Source organism: Schistocerca gregaria, chromosome 6, assembly GCF_023897955.1.
Source record: "Schistocerca gregaria isolate iqSchGreg1 chromosome 6, iqSchGreg1.2, whole genome shotgun sequence".
In the NCBI taxonomy this organism is placed as follows: domain Eukaryota; kingdom Metazoa; phylum Arthropoda; class Insecta; order Orthoptera; family Acrididae; genus Schistocerca; species Schistocerca gregaria.
The window spans coordinates 229,708,258-229,732,122 of NC_064925.1; the positions used below are offsets into that span (position 1 = coordinate 229,708,258).

The 23,865-nt window shown below is 42.4% G+C and overlaps 1 protein-coding gene across 1 annotated transcript in view; it reads left to right on the forward strand.

Annotated features, from left to right (window-relative positions):
• Positions 1-277: 277 nt before the first annotated feature.
• Positions 278-23,865, forward strand: part of LOC126278973 (uncharacterized) — a 66,525-nt gene continuing 42,937 nt past the window's right edge. Inside the window, exon 1 of the mRNA XM_049979268.1 lies at positions 278-758. The gene's annotated coding sequence lies outside the window, so the exon portion shown is untranslated. The remainder of the gene's footprint in view (positions 759-23,865) is intronic.

The window sequence follows — 23,865 nt, forward strand, 5'->3', positions numbered from 1 at the left end:
GTTTCGTAGGTGGGGCACTGAACGTTCACTGCCTTCTATCCAGGCATTTAAGAATATCGTGTATGATGACTACGAATTGTATTGCATAGGTCGGTGAATTTCAAATAGACATTGGCTTTATTGATCCAGTGTACGCCGTGTCGAACAACAGTGTCACGCGCTCTAGTAAGTACTAGCGCAGCACTGCGGAAGGCAAGTATTGCGTCATTCAGGGACTGACTCATAGCAATCAAGTGCATCTCCCGTGACTGGCTAGCGCCAAGGGCAGGCGTATGTCAGTGCTGCAAACATACGCAGCCGCTGCGCGTGTCGACAAAACACTGTCGCGGACGAAATGAAAGCACAGCTCAATAGTCACGAGACAACCGACGGCGTCGCCCATTCTACGTTTGTTTATCTGCGTACTATTTCAGACGCTGGAGGCAACACAAGTTCGCAATATCACCAAATAACCAGTACGTGTTGTGGGGAGTGGCTGCCCTGCAACCGGAAGAGTCTCGTTGCTATCTACGTACTTGTATTAGATAAACGGGGGAATGCCGCGTCTACGTCAGTGAGTTAAAGTGACTATATAACTGTGTCCTACATTGTGGTTCTACCAATGTGTTAATTTACAGAGGGAGTGCTGTTTGTATAGAAGATGTTGCACGAATAGTGCTTTCCTGCAGCTGAGAGTAACGGCATACAGTTTCTTTCCGCGGAAGTGCTGTAAACTATTCTGGAAGATCTTGAGAGTGCTGTTCTAGCGTCTGATACAGGTAATAATGAAAGTGCTACAGGTCGGCATGTTCAAAAAGTGTGCGAAAACTGTGCCGTTACGTCCTGTGTTACCTGTTAATGCTTGAATTTGACGATGCTTGTTGCCTCCTTCTTTGCTTCGAAGCCGCCAGCCTTGGCGACAAGTGTTATTACATCTATGACTTCCTATTTTGTGCTAATAATTCTTATATGTGTACGTAATAGACATAACATACTTATACTGTACTTTCACAAACTTCACTCTTTCTGTGCCACTATGAATTTTCTTCTCATTTTCTCCTCGCAGTTTAATATTCATTTCTGAAAATATTCTGACCAAAGTCTTACTAAAATACCTCATCTTTCGGTAATAGTGTTTTCGATATTTCTTTTCTCTGCTGTTATTTTTCGTGTCTGTTGGTTCTATGTTTTATCCACCCACTTTCTTTCTAGTGCAAAATGTTTGTTTATTAATTTCGAAAGCAACAAAAATTTTGAAATTTGTTATATGTCTTAGGCCGTTACCCTGGCTCTTGAACCTTTCCTCTGTGTGGCACGTTTTTATTTCAGGTTTCAGGATGCCTTTGCAGATGTGCCAGTAACTTGTCACTTTTTCCGATATTCAGTTTTCATAGACTTATTTCCTCACAAATTCGTTCTAATACCACATTTGCCACCAAGTTGTCCTGTAATCTTTTCAACTTTAGAAATCTTTTACATCAGTATAAACGAAATTCAGCCTTTTTTGTACTATTTGTTTTGTCTGCTACTGCAGTTTTTTGCACCTTCCATTTATTGTAGTGTTGGTCTTACCAGTGGTTGTTTTAACAGATAGCCCATTAATTTCTTCTATGGTCTGGTTAAAATTCAGCACACGCTTCTAATCATCGCTATTATTTTTTATGCCTCCTAATTTCATGTTTTATCTTTCTGTATAATACGTAACAACATTCTGCAGCACCAATTTTCGAATAATTAATTCTGCAGCACAAAATTTCGAATAATTTGACTGGCTTTCCCTACAATCGATACTTCACTTGTTTAAAACGCTATGTTCTACTTCTATTGTCTCACCATTCGGCCTCCTCTGTTCCATGTAAATACTTGATGACAACGTTCATTATTTGAAGAAAGCTTTTTCCACACTAAGTCATGATATACTCTGTGCTTAAACTTTGTGATATAAACTTGCTTCTTAAAAAGTCATTCCACTCTTCTGTTTTGTCTTCACACGTGTCGTAAGCTATTTTCTATTCTTCGTTGTTTTATCTTCAATAATTTTTCGTTAATTTTCTTATCTGTAGACTCAAATTAGAATTTCTATGTTTATTTAGATAGTTATTTATTTTCGGCAAAAAGTGCTGTATATTCTGTGCACCATTAGTTGGTATCTATTTCCCTTGTACTTTATCCCTTTTCTGATACATTTAGTACGTCATATGCCGTCTCTATAGCGTTATTCATAAGTTAAAGAGCAGTAGTAACTGACTGTAACACTGTCTTAATCCTTTTTCAACAACGAATTTGCCTTTCATGCTCACCTGCTTCACCATTGGCGTCCGAAATATTTGGGTGGAGGGGGGTGGGGGCAGCAGTGGCAACAGGGGGCGCTTTAGGCTCCCTCTTGGAATCTGGAGTGCAGATTTTTCATTTATTAAAGGATTATCACATTCTTCTAGAAGTGAGTGGATAACAATATCTGAGGTATAATAAGTTTTTGTGTTACCTACACAGTTTAGTCCTTGTGGCATAACACGTCTCGATAATGACAACTGAGCTACTCATTTATATAAAAAAATGACAATGTTACAATGTGTCGTCCTCCCCTTTCCATCCCTGCACAAATTTTTGCAAATGTCTGTACACTTCACAAGCAAGTTAGGAGGATTTTCTCGATGTAAAGGTTAATTTGAGTAGTACAGTCCTTAATACGCACGTCTTGTTCAAAGTGATATGGCCTACCGATGCTCTCATGAATGAGTCGAGTACTATACATATGAATAATTATGGAGAGTGACATGAATTTTAACATAGTATTTTAGCCACTTGAAAATTGTCATAAACGCGATGAAAAGTAGGGCGCCAGGGTCTTATTAATGTTAGTGCAAACAACTGTGAACCTTTGGATACAGGCAGAATTGAACAAGTGAAATAAATACAGGAAGCGAGAAACTTTGTTGTACTCGGGTGCTTTAGGATTTGAGAAGTTGTTGAAATCAGAAAGCAACGTTTCCTCCGAATACTGGCAAGGAACTTGCCGCCAAGTATTTCTCAACCTGCTGGTCTTATTTTCTAAACTGTATGGTTCTCATACCGCACAGGCAATGAACTATGTGTTGCGCAATATGAAACTAATATTTTTGAGGTAAATTTTCAGCAGGTGACAGCTTGTGGATAAAAGTCTAGAATAGCGCGAGTGGCGTACATACGTGTTTCGTGTAGGAATGTTGTCAACACTTCCCTTGAGGTAGACTTGGCCACTGTTTCTATGTTTCGATACAGTGTATCGATACGTGGAACTGTTTCAATGTTCCGGAACGGCTGTGGTTCATTGTTTCGAAATAGTGGTGTTTCATTCCGCCCCTGTCTCGGATAACCGGACCAGAATCGATCTTGAGCCAGACACAGAAACTGTATCGTTGTTTCAAAATAATGCTGTTGCAGTCCACCTGTGCTTGGAACGGACTAATTGTGTCGAAACAGCGATGTTTCATTCCGCTCTGTGTCGGACTAGATACGGGCTCGGCACAGGTACTGAAACACAACATACCACTTCATGAAACACTTTCAAGAGTGTCGAAATCTTTTTGACAAGCAATAGCATGAAGCTTAAGATATACGAAAATAAAGCTTCGTTTCTAGCTGACTATCCTATTCCGAAATGGCATAACATCTGCTTAATAAACACTAACCAAACAATAATACAACGCATACTATTCACATTCAAAATAATAAATATGTGAAAATCATTTAGTTAAATTACACTTTTTTTAATAACATACGCTTCTCTGTTCATGTGCAGTAATCGTATTAAGAAACGCAAGTAAGCCTACAACAGTTTGAATAAAAACAGGCGTACAGTGAAGTTATTAGACATATACATAAATTTGATGTAGGTATAATTGCAAGCAATGTGTTTGACATATTACTGATAGTGTAATGGTGAACGGGAAGGGCTGGGAAGCATGGTGAATTTATAGTAACGGTTCGAAACACCTTGAAAGACAAAATTTTTTTCTGTTATATTTGGTTATTTATTCGAATTATTTGGCGTTATTTGTGAGTCTATAGTCACTGTGCCTTTTATCCACAATGATTCCCTTTGTGTGCATGAAAATTAGCAGGACGGGTATATTACCCATAGTAACGGAATGTGGGAATCCCAGTAGCATATCCGTTGTTTCTGCAGTTTGCTCCCACCTCCAGTTCCGTTCGTGGTGGTTCTTCTGTCTTCATCTATGGCTGTCCTCAACCAATTGAAAAGTATGAAAGTCACACGACACGAAAGCAGCGCATTTGCTGCAGGAAATACGAAACTGCCAAGACACCTAAGTGATAGTTTCATACTTTCTGCGATATGATTAGCGCCGTCGCACCTCATTTGTGTTTATATGGACATACTTATACAGTAGACATTCAAGATGACAAAATGTGTCGGGATATTAGATTACAAAACACAAACTGTTTCACTGCTTCGAAACAGCTTATCGAAACATTACATTGTACTGTTTCATTTGTTTCGAAACAGCTACGTGTTTTCGTTTACCCATCTCTACCCTGAGGTATGTCGGGAGCAAAAGGTGTCAGCTGTTTTTGTTAAGCAGCCAATGAGAAAGCAGCAAGCAGGCGACCAGTTTCGAAGTAAGAAATTCGGAAGAAAGGGTGAAACATTTCTATAAACAACTGCGCTTAAATCTGCAAACCAAGAACAGCATCGCAACCCTTAATATGTTCGAAAAAACTGTGAAATAGTTCTCTGCTATGTGTTGGTATGGAATCGATCTGTGCGAGCACAATGAGAAAGTGGATCAATGTCTTTTAATTAACTTAAATGGGAGGTGGATCAATGTTTCTAATTAAATCGTGTGAGGAGGTGCGTGGAGCAATGTTCATCAATATACCGAAAGTGCGACTCTGTTGTGAATAAACTTTGACCCTCTTGCGTTCTCTCATGATTTAATTAAAAAAACATTTATCTGCTTGCTCAGTATACTCGCGCAGTTCGATTGAGTATCCATTTCACTACCACATTCGATACATTTTAGTGTCTCTGTAATTAATCCATGAGATACACACCAACGGCAGCCCACTTTAGATTAGTCCATAATCACAAAATGTCTCGTTGTTTGCGTGGCCATCCTTCGCAGCACCTGTAAAAAATCTGTTGCTATTGGTTATTCTTCTTGAGCTGACTTCAACACCAATAACAACAGACGATGCTTTATAAATAAAAGCGACTGGGTTAATTCCTTATAATTAAACTGCAGTCACCGCTAGACGTATAAACAATAGTAACAAAATATTTCTCTCGAAACTCACTAGGAAACAACACAATGATTTAAATTTCGGCGCCACAATTGCAATGCCTTTCTTATTGACTACGCCAAACTGACGCGTTGCCAACCTATGAGCAATAGATAACCACCACCATGGCTGCCGCGTAACCTGGCCTTTAGCCCAGCGTCAACGAAGAAACTTCTCTTACGTCGCCTCGGAGATAACATTGCATTGTCAAAGTTCTTCGACAGATCTTTGACAAATGCTGTTACCAAGCTCTAAGTTTTATTTAAAAAAACTAGCTGTGGAACACGGTATTGCTCGGGTATTTATTCATTCCAGAAGAACTTCGGCAATGTAATGTTATCTCCGAGGCTACGTAAGACAAGTCTGTCTTTGTTGACGCTGGGCTAAAGATCAGGGCAAGCGGCAGCCACGGTGGTGCTTATCTATTGCTCACAGGTTGGCAACGCGTCAGTTTCGCGTAGCCACTAAGAGAGGCAATGTATTTTTGGCGCCGAAATTTAAATCATTGTGTTGTTTCCTAGTGAGTGTCGAGAGAAATATTCTCATTAATCCATCTTAACTTGAACTAGCCACTCACGCTAACCACGGGACCACGGCGCTCCTTAGCTCACACTGTCCTTGATGTTGCCTATTTTGCGCATGGACTACTCAGTTTGTACATTTTGCTTATTTTTTTCATAGTTCCACACAACTTCTTCCTGTTTTCTCGATTGATCTGTGTTCCGTTTTTCATGGTCTACCCACTGTACCAACTTGTAACTAAATCAGGGGGGTGCGATGGGGAGGTTCCCTTGTTAGTAGATATTGAACACATGTTTATATGACGTGAACCGCACTCATGTGTTTGTTTCTCTGCAGTATTAAACCATATGACTCTAGAGAGGATATTAAATTTGACTGTGGTATTCCCCCGTGTAGCCTGATCTTAGGTCCCAAAACACATTGATAATATTATTGGCTCTCTAAAGTACTCATTCCGTACTGGTATCTGGCTGACACGCGGAAATGAGCAGGACAAATTGTACTCGATACTTTTTAAAGTATTCCATGTCAATCAAATAAAAGAAATAAAATCAAAGCTTATTTTTGAACATTTTTACGTCAGCCCTTCTCGTACACAGCGCAGTGTCTTTATATAAATAATAATAGCTAATGTGCCTAACAAATTTGGTTGAATTTGCTGAGATGCTTCTGAGTTATACTTCAGAGTCACCAGTGGTTGTGAAACGTCCCCTTTGAACAATTATACAAGATTGTGCTTAAACTGACACACAATATTTTTAGCGCAACGCAATGTGACTTTCAATAATCCCTACAAAAGAATGACCCTGACTAACATTAACCTATACCTTTCACAAATCACTTACCTCACCAAAAATCTTCGTTACTCGAACTACTGCAATACAGCGAGCGCCACTACTGCCAGCTATATATATATATCAGTTCATGAAATTAATTCTTACAAATTTCAAAACTCCGCCATCTCTCTCCCCACGACCACCACTGCTGGCGGCTCACCTCCAACTGCGCAACGCTACGCGCTGTTAGCATCCAGCTGCCGCTGCCCAGCTCTACAATGGCAGACAACAATGCAAACCAGCCACAGACTGCACACGGCACAGCCAGTGATTTTCGTACAGAGCGCTACGTGGCGGCGGCGTTACCAATAAAAAATCCTAAAGAGCCTACTTACAGTTGTAATACCCACTATGCTTCTTTCCATATATTTAGTAACCATATCCTCGATTCCTTTGAGGATCGAACTTCCTTGTATAAAACAAACTCCGAGCTTCTCATTACTTTACAAATGAGTTAACGTGTCAAGTATTTTTTGTTAAGCATGTAAGCGATAAAAAATTTAGAAATGGTTTGCACTTTGCTTAAAGGTTGTGCAAGTCGTTAAGTGCTGTCATCATCAAATGTTGGATGAATATATCCATGGTTTATTTTCGAGCGAATCGTTACGTTTCTTTTTCACCGCCACAAACCCTTCGAGAGTAGATGATTCTTTTCGGATTGCAAGTGATCAGTTCTGCTTAAAGCGGTCCAGTAGTTGAGATGTTGAACATAGATAGATACATACATCATACATACATTTTTATAAGATACAGAGATATCATAAATGTACTATAGTGCACTGCTAAAGATTTTTTATTGCGCCTTCGATAAAAAAATTCACAAAGAGCTTTTACAGTGTAATACGGATCAAAGGGTAACTGATAAAACTGATCCGTCAGATAGCGGTATGGAATGCAGCACAGACGATGTGCGAACAGTGAACTTTAAACAGGCCTGGTATCTGTGTAAGATTAATACATATATTAAAACTCTGTCACTCCACTGTTTCTATTAGTAACATGTGCTGTATTTTCACATAACAAGCAAACAGGACTGCAGTGAATAAAACAGCAATCGCTTAATAAATAAAAAGTGTGATGTATAGTTTGTTCAGTAAGATAACGAGGCCATACTTTGTGAAATAATATTTCACTATTTCACAGCCCAACACTATAGTGTCTTCAATCTTCAATTACAATAATTGTTCTTGAATACAGGAGTAACATTTGAATTAAATACGTGTGATATCCTTTCTGCTTTATAGGCGCTTTCAAACGCTCTTTTACGTTACCAACAACTTTTGCGGTGAACTCATCCTCTGTTGCTTCCTATCATTTCGTTAGCTTCTTTTACAGGTACTCTTTCGAGCTGGTTAAACCTGTAACTTGCTACCAAGATCGTCCCATAAGATCTATGGATTAAGGACTGCCGATTGAGATGATGTCTCCATAATGGGTACAAAAGCCACTACTTTACAAGAAATTGTTTGTTCCATGTAGCTGTCTTGGACAAATTTGTATGTAGATCTAATTCACAACTTTTCTACACTCCTGTGCATATTTGGCGTCAGTATGTTGTGACATAGCTCTCCTTGTTTGAAGCACCGTCACTAAAATAATCTCTCCCACACCACACGATGAAATACTGTCCTGCATCATAAAGCTTGATTGCAAATGTGTATCTTGGCTCTCACCACGTGGCTATAGTCACACCATAGTTCTCCTGTCATTAAGGCAAGTTTGAATTTGCTCTCATCAGCAAATATTAACAACACCTCTCTACTCCCGCCCTTGGATGACATGGCTCCTTCTTAACTGGAGCCCTTTGCCCGGTTATCTTAGCTCACGTATGACTTTTTTTTTCATGGCACTCACAATGTTCTTCTTTGATAACCCTTCATACAGGTGATTAACTTGCTTATCGCATGTTTGCAACGGCTACTTTGTAGTTTTATTTGCTCTTAATCGAGAATTACGATTAATCCTTCCTTGGATTCCTTTCTGAAGGTCGTATTTTACATTACCATCCGCCTGCGACCTCCTTGTGTTACACCCAAACTTACTTCCTGGGATATTCAGCAAACCAGCAATATCTCTGGCTGTGATCATTTCCACTGCGGCCTTGTAGACCACGCGGCGGGACGATGGAAAAAAGTTAGAAGACAAGGAGAAACAAGTCGTATAATTACACAACGCGCGCTTCTACTAGAGAGCGCATATGATGCTCATACTTGTCCAAATAATTAAGAATGAAGTTTCATTGCCCCATTGTCCGAATTGTTTATTTTCACAATATTTGTTTATTAACATTTGACAATTACATGAGGACGCATACCTATTTACGAGCTATCTTTCTACTGAACCGCACGATTTTGTGTATTTTTGACACGTTATCACTCAACTAACACCGAAAATTACTAAAAAGAGTGCCTGGATGAATACTGGCAGCCTCCTTATGTATGATCAGAGACGAAGTTGAAAGATGCCTATAGATTTTTTGGTTACAGCACCTTGCAAATTTAACAAATGTACAATTACTTACGGAAGCTTAGAAAGAAAATGTCGGAAAGCCGAGATTCAGAAACATCAACGAAAGCTTTATTAAACGAAATGACTGGTTTAGATATTTGTCAAGTCAGGAATAAAACAATGTTGTTTTCTTCTGTCTTTTCACAATGGAAATATTTTTGCGCTATGAGAACACAAACTCAGTGTGCTTACCGACAGCTGCAACAATTTAGCAAATCCTAGTGGAATGTGCGCTGATATGAAAATAGCTGGCAGATTAGAACTGTGTTCCGGACCGAGACGCGAACCTAGGGCCTTTGTCTTTCAGGGCCAAGTGCAAAGGTTTGGTGCACATTTTTCATCTTCCATGAAGTTTCAAGTCAACACATCGACTTTAATGCTGTCAACAGATGGTTTTATTTAAGGAGAACTTGTAAATACAGTCAGTACATGTTTATCATTAAAACTGGCAGCTTTGAACTTTAGACGGTTACCCTTGTTCTTTTAGCTACAAGACACGAAGTTCTAGAAACTGTCAACAACATTGCAGAAAATAGAACTTTTCTTTTGTAGTTTTCTTGGCGCTAAATGTTGCGTCAAACACGCTGATACTGATTAATCAGGTATTCGTGTTCACGAAATTGACGTTTGCTCCATGCTCCTAGAACAATTTAGGGTTCTTGGCTCCAATGAAAGATACTACGAAAGGGTGAAAGAATTGGACGGTCATACATGAGTGTGTTGTCCGTGTTGATTTGAAAAACGCAATGGAGACAAGAACGCCTGTCTCCATTGATGGTGGGACAATTGTAGATACGTGAAAAATCAATTTTTTGATATTTTACAAAAAGATATTGAAAGAGTTGCCTTATTCCAAGTTTAAATATGGCACGAAAAAAGCGAGTTGAACGTGAACTCTACGAAGAGGTCGAAATTTAGAATGGTACCAAAACGAACAGATATTCCCCCACGTACCCGATTTTCGCATCTAGATATTTAAGTTACAGGAAATATTCAGGATGTTTTTATTTTTCTTTCTGTAGATATGTACGACGTGGGCGCTGAATTTCAATTCATATTAACGGAAAAATAGTTCGTACGAAGCTAAGACATCGATTTTGTTAAAAAAAAGTAATCATCTCATTTTGTATCGTAAGTTTAAAGTAACCATTATGCATATGTTTGGTTCAGTACAAACATGTACATAGCTTTTCCGTGCAGTGAAGGGAAGGAAATCCACATAGCTTTTCCGTGCAGTGAAGGGAAGGAAATCCGCGAAGGAAAGATCGTTGACAGTCTTCCGTGTGACATTGTTTCTAAATCGCTGGTGGTGTACAAAACTTGTTACCAGTCAATGATTCTTAGACGAAAGAAAAAGGAATGTCAATAACCGTGCTTGTTCACGAGCTCCGTATACAGATGCAGGAGCCACTGTTTGATGTCACCAGTAAAGGCGTTGTTAATGTTAAAGCTACGTCAATCGCAAGCACTGCAAGTAGGAATAACAACGAACAACGTGAAATCTGCTACCAGTATCGCTAGACTCATTCACAGTCGGCCCTAGCTAGCTGATTTATTCGACCTTACCCTTGCTCTTGCCCTTCCCCCTCCCCCTGCCTCTCCTCAGTGCCCTCCCCACTTCCCGACTCCGATGTGGGCCGGACGCCAACTTTGCCACTGCAGCGTTCGCGCCAACTATTTATGGTTAGCTCGAACCAGTGATCTGTGCTCTACCGAATGGATCCAGGCCTGAGGTTAAAAGGCAATTTTATGAGAACTAAAAACAGAAATTCATTTAAATTACACATTAGTCATGTCTGTAACTATTTGTGAAATGAAACATCTGCAATAACTATTTCTTTAGTCTGATATTTATAATATCGTCATCGTTGTCGGACGTTAGACATTAGCAGCCGGAAGAAAGTTAGTTCTGGACTTTACCATGAATTTAATGCTTTAGCAATTGGCATCCACAAAGTTTCTGCGTATTTCTCATGTCGTCTACACACTTTCTATTACATCGATGTCTCGTCGGCCAAAGTGGCCGAGCGGTTCTAGGCGCTTCGGTCAGGAACCGCGCGACCGCTACGGCCGCAGGTTCGAATCCTGCCTCGGGCATGGATGTGTGTGATGTCCCATAGTGCTCAGAGCCACGCCTGAGACTGTTTTATTGTCCGCCGGAAAGTGGTTGTTTCTGGCAAACTGACATACTGCTATTGTGCAGATAGTGATCTGTCAGAAAGTTAATTTTTCCAGCCTACAGTCAGTTAGGTGCTAAGCTTTGTTTGAATCTAAGCTCCATCTGATCTTGTCTGTCGACGGTGTTGTATGAAGAATGAGGAAATATTTTCTTAACCTGAATCTATAATTGCAGCCCCAATCCCTTGCCGGCCACAGATCATAGAAACTCGCGGCCCATATGCAACCGGACAAAAATCGAATTTTCTCACGAGCTCACTGGCGCCACCGAAACACTAGATAAAATGCTTTCCGATAGTTCCAACATGGATCTTTTACTCTGGATGTTGCAGATTGCTTAAGAGGATCAAAGCAAAATGAAAGGTTGCAAAACAAATCTAAAAACTACTCCTTTCAGCGGCTTGTGTGCATCCCGTAATCTGCATATCGAGGGTTCAGAACGTTTTATTATGCATGAATTTCGATTCAGGTTCACACACCCTTTGTGTTCTGCAAAACACTCCGTTGAGCTTCAGCAGGTCAATAAATAACTACTCTCATATCCGAAGTTTCCCCCTAATGACCCCGATGTCGTCGCGATGTTAAACCTAAAGTTTCCTCGTATCAAAAGCTTTGTTACCATGCACTAACGCATCGCTTTGTTTGTCCGTCTTTCTGTCCCTCGCTATCTCTACCATTTAGTTGTAGCTGCTCCATTTCATTTCAGTGATAAAACTTTGTACTCGTAACTGGATATTTTGGATCTATCTTTTAAATTTTTTCCAGAAAGTTCGTTTTAAGAGGCTGTTATGTCGAATTAGGTGATCAGTTAATATAGTTCTTCTTCTCTGTGTGATATTAACATAAGTCGATTTAATCTGATTTCCTTTAGTATTTTTCATTGGCCTTTCTCTGAGTCCTGGATACATTTGTGGCTACTACTCAGATACACATCTCTAATGCTTCAGATTTTCCCTTTTCTTGTTTTATCGGAATCCATACTTCACACTTACTGCCTAAAAAGCTCCGAATAAATACCTTGATAAATTGATTTCTTGTTTCTGTAGTGTTGTCGAAATCTTGCTACTGGAGGGTTAGATTATTAAGCGTCCAGGCTAAAATGAAATCAATGTTTTTAATTTCTATAGATCGGTTTCAACAATTAAAATCAAGATGTTCAACACCTGTGTCCGCTGTATGATGACAGGAAGCGAACGCCGTCTCGATTCTGATGGAGCTCTTGGTCTCGGGCGAACCCCAGGAAGACCGACCTCAAAATCGGGTGGTGAGACTTGTACCCAGACCAAATGTGTAATACGCTGCGGCAGTTTCTCTCAAAGTAAGACCACAATCACCACCTTCGTCCTGGAAGTAACTTAGCAAATTCAACAGTGGCCTTAACAGCTTAACCTTCAAAGAAGCAGTTGCACTTTTTTATCGGGCCTTTTTAGCTCTTATAGGCGTGGCCCATACCCGAAGCTAAACTACTTAGTCCCACGATAAATATAAATATCACAGAACTACTTCAATACTAGGGTAAGATGTTAACCATCAAACACACGAATGGCAGGCAAAACAGAGTCAACCGTTAGCAACAAGCTTCTTACAACTGACCAAGCGCATGGTTACTACCTTCAAACACAATAAGGTAACCGGGCTTAGTAACAAGACTTTTAAAACTTACTACACTAAATTTAATACTGGCCAAGCTCAGTGACCACTACATTCACCGAGCGAGGTGGCGCAGTTGCTAGCACACTGGACTCGCATTCGGGAGGACGACAGTTCAATCCCGCGTCCAGCCATTGTGTTTTAGATTTTCCGTTAGTTCCCTAAATCGCTCGAAGCAAATGCCGGTATGGTTCCCCATCCTTCCCTAATCCGATGAGACCGATAACCTCGCTGTCTGATCCCTCCCCCAAACAACCCACACCATTACATTCAAGCAGTGATTATTGCGCGCTATATTGTCACAGGCTCAGAACCGATAAGCAAGCGAGACCGAAACTAGCCAGGATGCAACCGTGCGGACATTGAAGGCGCTGCGCAAAATACGATAATGTAATAAATGTAATGTAATGTAATAATGTAATAAATAATGTAAGCCCGAGCGACCGTACCCAGCGCAACAGTTGCGGTCAAGCACTGTTACTTAAAATTTACTAACTGCGACCGTGCACCTTTTTACTATTATACAGAAGCGAAGCGCGCTATTTCAAGAACACACTCAGTAATACAACCACTCCCAAAGACGACGTACACACTTCAGAAAAAGTGTTTGGAGCCAATTCAAAGAAACAATATGATAAAGGCCCTTGCCATACAACGCCCTGCAATGCCAGGACACTGTGACCACGCATCACAGCACACGGACGTCGCAACTTCCCACAGTCCACGCTTCAGTTTTTTTTATTTTTGAAAACACACTGTACTCACGTGACAGACAACATGTACCTCCCCCTTTTGGGTTACATCAAACGAAACGACCAGATACGGACCATCCAGAACCGCCATAGCCAAGAATGGTATCACTGCTGAGTAACGATTCTTTCCGTCAGCCTACTACGATTGTCCATGAACTAACACTCCGTTGCAAGTAATGAAATGTTTGTTAGCTATCGATGTTGCCGCCGGAGGCAATCCGTACAACATTTCACAACGGCCTCGCCGCACACCAACAGGGCAAGGAGAATCGAATGCAGCACCTCGGAACGGTAGCAGCTACACTTTACTAAGGTGGACAGGCTTTTGTAGTTCTCCTTAGCAACAAGAAGGTTGTCAAATACACCGAACGAGGTGACGCAGTGGTTAGCACACTGGACTCGCATTCTGGAGGACGACAGTTCAATCCCGTGTCCGGCCATCCTGATTTAGGTTGTCCGTGATTTCCCTAAATCGCTTCAGGTAAATGCCGGGATGGTTCCTTTTAAAGGGCACGGCCGACTTACGTCTCTAATCCAATGAGACGGATGACCTCGTAGTTTGGTCTCCTCTCTCAAATCAGCCCAACCCTTATCAAGCGCAGCTGTTGTCTCAGAATAGCCGCACTACAAACCAAGAAAAGAAAATCTACACGTCACACACAGTTGAGGACTAACGCTAACAATTCGGTCGTTAACGGAACTTTAATATGATAGAAGACACCAGCAAGACGCTAAAGAACCAACGTAACTGTCTTAGCCAGTTCTCGCAGTTAACCACCGTGGGGAGACCGCGCAGCTTGTTATCGTCAGCGTTGTCTTCTGAAGATAGAAACTGACCTTCGTCTGTGCGAATGCACACAGGTTGCCCGAACTCTTACGGGAATCGTCACCTTAGTGTGCGCGAGTAATGAGTGGATGGGCAAATACCTATTAGGTACATTACGTATTTATATTGTGCACAGTTGGGAATGTGGGTCTCACGGGAAGCGTGCAAGCGATAACTCCCTGTGGCTCAGATGGATAGAGCGTCTGCCGTCCCAAAAAAGTGGTTCAAATGGCTCTGAGCACTATGGGACTTAACATCTGAGGTCACCAGTCCCCTACAACTTAGAACAACTTAAACTTAACTAAACTAAGGACATCACACACATACATTCCCAAGGCAGGATTAGAACCTGCCACCGTAGCGGTCGCGCGGTACCAGACTGAAGCGCCTAGAACCGCTCGGCCCGTCCCGAGTTCAAGTCCGGGCTGGGGCACACATTTTCATCTGTCCCCATCGAGGTATATCAACAACACCTGTCGGCAGATGAGGGTTTCAATTAATTATCATTTATTCTAAAGAAGTTGCACGGTCATCAATGGTATCTGTTCTTTCGAGAACAGTTACTATCTTCATATATGCAGAAATAAACGTTACAACGACGCTATTTACCACTTAACCCGAACTGACCAGCAATGTTGAAGAAAGACAAGGGGAACGATCAGCCTAGCCTAACCAAAATCGTGGCTACGAATTACTTACTCCAGTATAGTGACTGAATTCAACTAATAACCAAGACGATGAACAGTAACGTAGAAGTAAACCACCACAGAAGCATTTCGACACTTTCACAGAGCTTAACTACAACGGACACACTAGCTATAGGCAGTCACGACCCTTGACTACAAAACTCTGCCTCATCCCTGCGGTGCCCCAATGGAACGATGCGGCCGTCAACACCGGCAGGCCAGAACTGGCCACCCGGCCTAGCTTGCCCTCGTCCATACTGTCACCTACGACGCCGCTAGCGCTGCTGTACTGTCACTTGCGCACCTAGGCGCAAACAATATTCCGTGGAATACAAAGGAACTGTGGTAGAATCGCAGCGGCACTAAATACAAATTGTAGGAAGAGGAAAAATTGTTCAAATGGCTCTGAGCACTATGGGACTTAACATCTGAGTTCATCAGTCCCCTAGACTTAGAACTACTTAAACCTAACTAGCCTAAGGACATCACACACATCCATGCCCGAGGCAGGATTCGTAGCAGCAGCGCGATTCCGGATTGAAGCTCCTAGAAACCCTTGGCCACGCCGGCCGGCTAGTGCTTCTTTAATACCCATTTTACTTCTGTTGTCATTTGTCATAGAACTTAGCAAGTAGCATTAGTATTGTATTTACTATCTCAATGTTTGCCCTTGATTGCCTTTTCGATTTGTCTATCACCATCATTTTAGTCTTGTATTTATTTTCAGTTTTTGGTTTTTGAAAACATAGTTAATATTCCTTAAACGTCTGCTAAGACTACTATGTCATCAGCAAATCGAATACAATGTAGACGTTAAACATTAACGTGGATCACTTTACTCCAAGGGGGGCTCACACGCCTTTTCTGAGTTCCCTCGTATTTCACACGGGTCCTCGAAGTAATACGCCCTATTCGTCCTTCCCAGGCTGCAGTTCATTACCTGTGCCCTTTCCTCCCCGTCTTTGTTCATTCCCCTCTGTAGCCTCCTACCCTTCTCTCGCTGTTCTTACTTACGTCGACCGGGCTGTCCACCTGCTTTCTAATAGTTTGTACACCTTGCCTCTTCCGTTTCATCTTTCCTTTTTGGTCCCCCTATGGGGATGACTCTCACTTCTAACTTTTCTTACCTAAAGGAGCCGTTTGGGGAGAAACTCCCTCGCTAGCACCTACGCCCCCTTCTTCCCCTCTAACTTCCAAACCATAGCCCCACCCCCTGCTAGGTCTGCAGCATGTATAACCAGAGCATGTGGTGCGGTTGTTATGTGCCCATTTGGCTGAGCCCCCTAATAACACAGGCTCCACACTTATATCCGAGCTGTTATCTCCCCATGTATACCTACGATTGGATTCTTGTCATTCTGGAGCAGCAGAGCTCCCATCAATAGTCGCCATGCCAGATGGCCCTTGCTGTGGCTGAGTGGCGTCCATGGGGACAGCCCTAGACTGGAGTGCGTGGTGTCAGGGCAGATGCTTTGTTTATTAAATGTATTAAGTTCCAGAAGACTGTCCGTTCTTCGAAAGCGGTCTCTTTGGTTGGTGATGGGTTATTTAATGCTGCTTCGTGCGATATTCTGATCTTCCATTCCCTGACTACATTCTGGGAAGGAAGCCAGTTTCGCCGTCTTGGGGAGAAACACTGTCCCCGCTACCTGGTCTCCTTTAGGACTGATGGGTACATGTTCATCGCCAACAAGTCATTATTGTTTGTGGCGAATATCTAAGACAAGTTTGGCGAAGTGGAGTCTCTCATAAGGGAAACTCCCCATCGCAGCCGTTTCAGATTCGGTGGTAAGATGACCCTGTTGATACCCCATCAAAAACTGAACTCAGGATCATTGGTCATTGACATGTCTGTTCTCCTTCAGTTGTCTTGGCTGTTGTCATAGCATACATTGGTAATGAATGAGTGTTGTGGTAAGGTGTGACAGGTGACTTGCATGTTAAAAAGAGTGCGAATATGTTGGCATGCCAATATTTCTGCGAAAATTTTTAAGGGTGCTGAGCAGGTCAGAACGAGGCAGCTAGGACCACACTTTTCAGTCAGTGATTTAATAAAAAGGAGCGTATTCCCCTTTTTTGTGCTCCGATAGGAGCATGTTTCCGCTAGTGGCCCAGATACGTTATTTCTTGGACTCTCCGGAGCCGGAAGCTGTCTGTTAACTGTCAATTTGTCTGTGTTGTGTGCGTCATTTTGCTTCCACTGAATCTCTCATTAATTATAAACTGTCATTGTCAGCGTCAGTGTATTCATTCTGTTCAATGTCTGATACTTCCAATGGTCAGGTTCATCTCTCGTGTAATTGCCTTTCTGGTTCGTCTGCACGGTCTTGCTTCTATGTTTCGGCATACAGCTCACATGATGTAATGTCAGTGGCTCTATTCAGATCTTGGCATTTGTATGGGTTTCTTTGTAGGTATGGCGTGAAATTACTTTGTCAACTCTGCAGGTGTAGTGTACAGTGTAGAACTTACGCACAGAGGTTCTTGGTCCTTCACAAGAACACTCTGTATACTGACCGAGGCGCATTCGATAAAGCTGCTTTGAGTAGTGGCTGGGGCCTATTGGAAAGTGCACCATGTCTCGACTGCAGTCTGCGGTGTGCATCTTCAACCACTCCCGGATATCTGCAAAAAGCTCTACAGCCCTTGACACAGGTTTCCCACTAATGCTAAGTAGCATTTAATTGGCGATTGTTGCCTAAATCATGCCCCTTGAGCCAAGCGGTCTTAGGCGCCTTGCCTCCCCTCCCCCCCCCCCCCCCCCCACCTTCCTACACACCGGTCGGAGTTTATAGTTCTCCCGGGTATGGATGCGTTTGTTGTCCTTAGCGTAAGTTAGTTTTAAGTTAGATTAAGTAGTGTGTAAGCCTATGGACCGATGACGTCAGCAGTTTGGTTCCATAGGAACTTACCACCACCACCGTGCCCTGTAATTTCCATTACTTTATCTCTACAGCCAGTATGTCACAGCTCGCTGAAGGATTGTTAGGTGTGCCAGATATATTCCGTGCACAACGAACATTGCTTCTACTGATGTGGTGCTGTCTCAGCTGAACACTTCCTTGCCATCGCCTAACGACAATATTGATCTTTGAGGCTGCGATAGGAGCAATCGATACTCTGTAACTTACCCCAAAGGTGCTCCTATGGGTTCAAGCCAGTACTCAGGGTTGACCAGTCCATTTCAAGAATATTGTCGTCCTCAAAACATTGACTTACAGATGCTGCTTTATGGCAGGGCGCATTGTCATCCAGACTCAGTCACCGTCTCCGAATTGTTCCTATTCTGCATCTAACACACAGTGGTGTAAGACGTGATCATATAATTTCACATTTAGTGTATTCTTAAGAGCAATAAGGGGATCATACGCTAATCATGAAAAGCGCCCCACACCGAAACACCACCTCCGCTGTACTTGATTGTTCGCATTCAGTTGGAGGCAGTTAAGCTTCTGCAAACATTCGTTAAACCTAAACCCTTACAGTCGATTACCACAGGGTACAGTGTGATTCACTATTCCAAATTACTCGTTTCCAGTTATCAACTGTCCAGTGGTGAATGTCGGTTGGCATTCTCTACACAACAGTGTGGCTTATGAGGAGCTACTCAGCCATGTACCCCATTCCTTTGAACTGCCTACGCAGAGGCAGGGTGCTAGGCTGGACTACTCGTAGAACTTTGAAACTTAAAGAGTAATTTCTTATGCTGATTTCATGCGATTTTTGACAACCAATCTCCGCGATGCTCGACGGTGCCTCTCCGTCAGTAAATGAGGTGTGCCTGGTCTCGCTTTAGTTGTGGTTGTTCCTTCGCGTTTTTACTTCACCCATATCACCAACAGTCAAATTGTGTATTTATAGAAGAGTTGAAATGTCCCTGGTGGATTTGTTACTCAGGGGAAGTACAATAAACACTTTCGAAGTTATTGACCTCTTCTGTCTGACATTTTCTGCTACTTCACTTCTGACAATTCTCCCCGCCTTCTTTTTCCGGCGGTTTCGCCTCTCGTGACACTTGGTTTTCGAACATTATGAATTACCTCGAAGGAAACGGTCTATTGATACACAATCAACATGGATTTAGAAAACATCGTTTTTGTGTAATACAACTAACTCTTTACTCGCTTGAAGTGTTGATTGCTGTTGACAGGGGATTTCAGGTTGATTCCGTATTTCTGGATTTACGGAAGGCTTTTGACACTGTACCACACAAACGGCTTGTAGTGGAATTGCATGCTTATGGGATGTCATCTCAGTTATGTGACTGGATTCGTGATTTCCGCGCGGGATTAGCCGAGCGGTCTAGGGCACTGCAGTCATGGATTGAGCGGCTGGTCCCGGCGGAGGTTCGAGTCCTCCCTCTGGCATGGGTGTTTGTGTGTTTGACCTCAGGATAATTTACGTTCAGTACTGTGAAGCTTACGGACTGATTACCTTAGCAGTTAAGTCCCATAAGATTTCACACATATTTGTACATGTTTCGTGATTTCCTGTCAGAGGGGTCACAGTTCGTAGTAACTGACGGAGTCATCGAGTAAAACAGAAGTGATTTCTGGCGTTTCTCAAGGTAGTGTTATAGGCCCTTCTCTGTTCCTTATCTATATAAACGATTTTGGAAACAATATGGGCAGGTTGAAGGGTTCGAATGGCTCTGAGCACTATGGGACTCAACTGCTGTGGTCATCAGTCCCCTAGAACTTAGAACTACTTAAACCTAACTAACCTAGGGACATCACACACATCCATGTCCGAGGCAGGATTCGAACCTGCGACCTTAGCGGTCGCGCGGTTCCAGACTGAAGCACCTAGATCCGCTCGGTCACTTCGGCCGGCAATATGGGCAGACATCTTAGGTCTTTTGCAGATGGCGCTGTCGTTTATCGACTAATAAAGTCATCAGAAGTTCAAAGTAAATTGTAAAACGATTTAGAAAAGATAACTGTATGTTGTGAAAATTAGCAATTGACCCTAAATAAAGGAAAGTGTGAAGTCATCAACATGAATGCTAAAAGGAATCCGCTAAACTCCAGTTACATGATAAATCAGTCAAATCTAAAGGCCGTATATTCAACTAAATACCTAGGAATTACAAGTACAAACATCTTAAGTTGGAGGGAACACATAGAAAATGTTTTGGGGAAGGCTATCCAAAAACTGCGTGTTATTGGCAGGACGCTTAGAAAAGTAACAGATCTACTAAAGAGACTGCCTACACTACGCATGTCCGTCCACTTTGAGAATACTGCTGCGCAGTGTGGGATCCTTACCAGGTAGGACTGACGGAGTAAATAGAAAAAGTTCAAAAAATGGCAGCACGTTTTGTATTATCGCGAAACAGGGGAGAGTGTGTCGCTAAAATGAACAGAATTCGGGGTGGACATAATTAAAACAAGGGCATTTTTCTTTGCTGCGGAATCTTCTTACGAAATTTCAAACATATTTTGTTGATAACGACATACACAGGGAGAAACGATCGCCATGATAAACTAGGGGAAATAAGAGCTCGTACGGAAATATATAGATTCTCGTCCTTTCCGCACGCTATACGAGATTGGAACGATAGAGATTTGTGGAGATTGTTCTATGAACCCTCTGCCAGCCACTTAAATGTGATTTGCAGAGTATCCATGTAGATGTAGATATTGGTAGTGAATTCCGCATTACATAGGGGTGTCCGGATAATGTTAACCAAGTTGCGTGTAATAGTGGCTGGTGGACGTGTGTGGTAATTCTGAGATTTTATTAGTTTATCAATAGGAACTACAGTAGACTGACTGGGATTCTCGGCGAGTGCAGCGCCACATGCGAGTGTGTCGGCTTCCTGCTCTATCTCTTCTCCAGACCCCGCTGACGCCGCTGGCGTGAGCAGTCTGGATTATCGCGCTAGCCTTGAAAACAGCTGCAGGCGTAACCTCCTTCCGGCGCTGGCGTAAGGAAAATTTCCTGCAGTGCGGCGGTCGTAATGGAAGCTGTGGCCCCACTAAGACACTGCTGGTATTTTCGTTCCAAAAAATTGGTATTAAATTGTACAATAACTAAATTTACACTGCTATGATTTACTCTTTCAGGTTCACAGAAGTACTAAAAATATCGTAGTCTTCATAGAGACGGTTTATTTGCCCAGAAATTAATGTATAGCTGACTAGCTTCGGCAAATTTTAATTGCCATTTTCAGATCATCTACACTACTGACCATTAAAATTGCTACACCACGAAGATGATGTGCTACAGACGTGAAATTTAACCGACAGGAAGAAGATGCTGTGATATGAAAATGATTAGCTTTTCAGAGCATTCACACAAGGTTGGCGCCGGTGGCGACACCTACAACGTGCTGACATGAGGAACGTTTCCAACCGAATTCTCATACACAAACAGCAGTTGACCAGCGTTGCCTGGTGAAACGTTGTTGTGATGACTCGTGTAAGGAGGAGAAACGCGTACCATCACGTTTCCGACTTTGATAGAGGTCGGGTTGTAGTCTATCGCGGTTGCGGTTTATCGTATCGCGACATTGCTGCTCGCGTTGGTCTAGATCCAATGACTGTTAGCAGAATATGGAATCGGTGGGTTCAGGAGGGTAATACGGAACGCCGTGCTGGTATCCAACGGCCTCGTATCACTAGCAGTCGAGATGACAGGCATCTTATCCACATGGCTATAACGGATCGTTTGCAAGACAACAACCATCTCCACGAACAGTTCGACGACGTTTCCAGGAGCATGGACTATCAGCTCGGAGACAATGGCTGCGGTTACCCTTTACGCTGAATCACAGAAAGGAATGCCTGCGATGGTGTACTCAACGACGAACCTGAGTGCACGAATGGCAAAACATTTTTTCGGATGAATCCAGGTTCTGTTTACAGCATCATGATGGTCGCATCCGTGTTTTGCGACATCGCGAAGAACGCACAATGGAAGCGTGTATTCGTCATCTCCATAGTGGCGTATCACCCTGCGTGATTGACGGCACTTTGAACAGTGGACGTTACAGTTCAGACTTTCGCCGAAATGTGGCAGCATGTGAATCAACAACGACCCCCAACGACTTATCTTAAAACATAAGTAAATGAAAGGAAACCTACATTTGTAACATATTTAGATTTAGAGAAAGCATTTGACTGCGTTGATTGGCATACACTTATCGAAATACTGAATGTAACATGGATAAAATACAGGTAGCGAAAAGGTTATTTACAATTTGTACAGAAACCAGATTTGGTGGCATGAAAGGGAAGCAGTGTTTGTGAAGGAAGTGAGACCGGTTTGTACCTATCCCCGATGAGATTCAGTGTGTGCATTGAGCAAGCAGTAAAGGAAACTTAGGGATTTCGTTGTTTGGGAATTCAAGTTCAGACAGAATAAATAGACACTTTGTAGTTTACTGGTGACATTGTAATTCTGTCAGAGACGACAAATGGCTTGGAAGGGTAATTAAATGGATTTGAAAGTGTCTTGAAGTGACTGTACAAAAAGAACGTCAAGAAAAATATAGCAAGACTGCTACGTTGGAACCCAGTCGAATTATATCAAAAGATGCAGGTGAAATTGGGCCCTAAACGTAGTTGATGAGTTTTGCTGTTTGGGCTGCAAATAGAAAGGATTCAGAATGTAATGTGGCTATGGCAACAAAAGCCTCATTGAAATGGAGGAATTTGTTAATACTGAATATAAATATAAGCGTTAGGAACTATTTTCTGAAGTGCAGCTTTATACGGAAGTGGGACTTGGACGACAAACACTTCAGACAGTAAGATTATTGAATAAACTGAAATGTGTTCCTACAAAAGAGAGCTGCAGGTCAGATGCGTAGGTAGAAAGAAATTATAAGGAGGTAATCAATCGACTTGGGGAGAAAAGAAATTTTTGGCACGCCTTGACTATAAGTTCAAAGGAATCATGAAGGAATCCTAAGTTAGGTGATGGAGGCAACTGTGGAGTATTAGAATTGTAGAAGCAGATCATAGGATGAATGCGGCAATCGTGTTACAGTGACTACAGGCTGCGCAACAAGCCACCAAATTTTCGTCCCCAGCGGCTAAATCAGATGCTGCACAACCAGCTGTCCAGAAAGGACAAAACGAACACTCTCACGAGGACATTGACGTCCCTCCAGCCAACAAACGTCTGAGTCTTCGTGTGTCAACCATGAAGGCTCTAAGAAATCGAATAAAGGTAAACGGTCTTCTCCTTCCCCGGATCATCCCTTTAATAATGTCGCCACATAATACCCTCATCTAGCCGACCTTCATTTCGCCGGTTCGCACCGCCTATCGTTTTTCTGTCCTGGAGTCTGCAAGCTGACCCAGCGAGAATGTCGACGCCCTTATAGAGTTCATAGAACAGAATCCTCCAGCCTCTCTGTGTCTTCGAAGGCTGCCACTCGGCAGTCGCCGAGGTGACGTTCTTCGTTTGTTCTCTCATTCTCATTCCTTGTTACGACTCTTCAACAATGGAACGTTCATGGCATTAGATGAGTGAGTTTGACCATGCTGTCACCTTATCCTGATCGACCACCACAAAGCCGGAAGTAGTTCACATTCAGATGTTGCAGTACCTTTGCCTTGAGGGCACTCTCTCCTTCACACGTACAAACGCATTTGGGCAGATGGCACGTTTACGAGATGCTGACGTGAAGCCAC